This window comes from Copidosoma floridanum, unplaced genomic scaffold (assembly GCF_036245765.1).
Source record: "Copidosoma floridanum isolate Cflo_tuat_1 unplaced genomic scaffold, Cflo_Japanese_pri ptg000012l, whole genome shotgun sequence".
Classification (NCBI taxonomy): Eukaryota; Metazoa; Arthropoda; class Insecta; order Hymenoptera; family Encyrtidae; genus Copidosoma; species Copidosoma floridanum.
Window position 1 is genome coordinate 1,382,776 of NW_028321889.1, and position 3,292 is coordinate 1,386,067.

Sequence of the window (3,292 nt, forward strand, 5' to 3'; positions counted from 1 at the left end):
CCATCGATGTATACGCACGAAAGGTGCTTTTGGTTAAACAAGCCCCCATCCACCTTCCCTTAACTAATACCTGCTGCTCTTCTACTCCCCCGCACACTATGAGATATACTCTCTCGGCGCGCAAAACATAGAGAGAGAGAGAGAGAGAGAGAGTGCTGGGATGCTTATTTTTAGCTGCATCGATCCGATCCCGAGGAGCCGGAGGAAATGCACCCGTAAAGGACTTTTATCGGTGCCAGAACGCGGAAACAAACAACAGTGTGCGCTCGTACGAATACACAAAAAAAAAAAAAAAAAATTACGGCGCTTCGCAAAGTTTTTACAGCGCGAAATCATCATCCTTCATCGGCCAATCTTTCCTTATACCTATACGAAGTAATCTCGCGCTGTTTTAGCGTATCGACCAATACCCGCTCGAGGATGGAAGGATCGCCGTTAAGGTCGGGGATGCCGGTTTGATCCTTGACTCAGTTCTAACCCCCCCCCCTTGATTTTCTTTTAGTTAGCCGTGGGTATTTCACGCCAAAGAGGCCAGAAGCGCGAGAAAGCCATTAGTTGCTGATGTTTACTTGCTCGCGTGTGTGGTTGGGGGACTTTTCACGATTGGGGCTGAATTTTGGGTTGGATCGAGTTTTTTTTTTTTACTTATCTTTTAATTTTGAAACGAGTCGAGTCGAAGAGCTTATTCAGTGTCCGTCCAAAGTCGCGGATAATTGATTTTCCCGAGCGTCCTTAGGACAGAAGTTCAGGTTAAAGTCACCAGCTTGGGGGTATACACGCGTGTACAATATATTTATGCACGGCGTACACGCGAAAAAATAATTTTCCCCCCTCCCACCCTCGTAGGCATGTGTTGAGAAAATTTTCTCAGCGATTGCGCAACGCTACGATTACACGTTCCTTCCTCGTGGCGCCAATGTCGTTGAAAAAACGGAAATCTGGCAACCCTCGGTAGGAGAATATATACGTAACACGAACCATTTTTTTTTCGATCGAGCAGGTGAAGCGCGAAAAATTGGAAAAGGGAGTTTTCGCGAGCCGCGAAGGAACCTTCATGCGCGCCGACTTTTTTCGCTGACAGAGGAAAGAAAAAAATCTGAATCGCAAATCGGGTGCTGGACAACTGGATGTGTGTATGGGCGCGCACATAGAAAAGGTCGCCTCGGCCAGCCTCTGCAAGTAAGTACACACGCGAGCCAAGAGAGAGAGAGAGAGAGAGAGAGTCACGTGCTCCCTCGGTTAAGGACGCCACGTGGCACGCAAGTGAAACAAGCACGTATACATTTGCCTCGTCGATTGTGCGGCACACGCGCGCAAAATGAAAATTCAAATTTATGCCCCCGCGGAAGTGCCGTTACGAGCATGAACTCCCCCCCAAATCCTCAAGCCTCGAGATTCGTGATGGCAGGATGGTAAAACGTTCGTTTGGTCGTGATCAGGTCGTGATAATGTCTTCTGTCAACGTGATCCCTCCCGCGATGAAAAGAAGTGGCTCGCTTAGGCCCGAATACACGGAGAACAAGTCAATAGTAGAAACAGACAAGTACGGTCAGACGGGCGATCGCATTGGTGACGCCATCTCTGCTCATCGGCCGTAAGCTCTCGCCGAAAGCTCGGCCGGCTTTTGTTTCTTCTTGCACGCAACACCTCTGCCATCTGGCGGCAAATCCAAAAAACTTGGAGGGGGGTAGCTCCTCCCTTCCCTCGGTGCTGAAAATAACCGAGCGAGCGATCCCTCCCCCACCGTGCTCGGCCGCGACCTTCTTCCTTCCTCTCCTTCTTGTGCTTTTTCAACGAGCATAGTGCTACTTTTTTTTTTCTTTTTTTTTTTACAGCATAGCGGTTTACACCCCCTTGGTGTCATTGCACTTATTAATTAAATCACTGTTTCGGGTCTCGTGTATCCACCACTTTTTCTTATCGACTGTGTATGGAACCTTAACCCGCTTGGTTTTTTTTTTTTTTTTTTTTTTTTTTTCTTCTTTTCTCATTCGTTTGGTGCGATGGAGTTGCATTTTTCCGTTTCCCTTAGTTCGTCGATCAATACGAGATTGTATAGGACACAATTTTTTTTTTTTTTTTTATCTCCTTCTCCCAAAATCACGCAGCCGTACCGCCAAAGTGCTCCATCACCCTTTGCATAAAAGTCGAGTGAGGCTCATCCCCGCTTCGTCTAATCCCCGTGATGGAGCTTTCTATTATCGGGGAAGGCCCCGGCTGCAGGGATATTACACGTTATCCGGTCCCATTTTTCCTGCTATGCATAACATTTCATTCCCCCTCCCCCTCCTGCCTCCTCTATATAGACTTACAGCCAACCACGAAAATGAAACGCGGTACATACCCCACTTACAGGGGGCCAAACAAAAAAGTGAGATAGTTGCCGAGACAGTCACTCGTAATGATAACGTGTCGATGCGCAGGGGTGGTGTGTCGTCGGTTTCAAAGTTTCTCGAGTCCCTGGCAAAGAGGATTGCGGCGTTGTTTATTCCTGCACCAAGACAGGCAAGGAGGAGGAAAAAAATGGCAAGCTCTGCTGGTATCGCGTTCTACGTGGAGGTAAAGGAGGTGACATTTTAATAGGACGGCTCGCTCGAGTTCTTCGTAAATAATACTCACCGGAACTGATTTCGTCGCTACACTTGGCGCAATATTACGTGGAAACACTTTGGCAATTATTTTTTTCGGAGCTTTACATACATGCTTTTCGATCTAAAAAGGAGCTTCGCTCGTTTCGTTTAAAACTCCAATCTCGGCCAGCTTTGCGTTTGATAAAGTTTTAACTCGAGATCCAGCCAGAATCAAATTACTTACCTTTTGCATTTCAATTAAATGGGCACTGTGAATTATTCATGCGGATTATTGGCATTGGGTGTTTTTCATTTATTTATTTTGTCTCCATTTCTTTCCCTGGAGAGGTCATAATTGTGTGACAGCGCAGTCACGATTTTTGCAATTAGTTTTTCCGATGGACTCGCACAATTTTAACTAATTCGATTTTAGGAGCACATATTGCTCAGCTGTATTTTTCGATCTGATTAGTCGTAAATGCACTGTCGAACCATCGGTTGTCACCATAACAAAGTCCTATAGCTTGTCAAGTCCTTGATGCACGTACACACTATATACTTGTATGTAAGTTTTAAGAATTCACGAGGAGACATCCAATTACGGAAATTCAAATAGCTGCAGACCGAGAAATACTCAATTTCTTCCGATTCCTTTAAATGACCAACTCTCAGGGCAAAACTATCGGCGTACAGTATATGAATATCTCGTTAATTGCATTGAT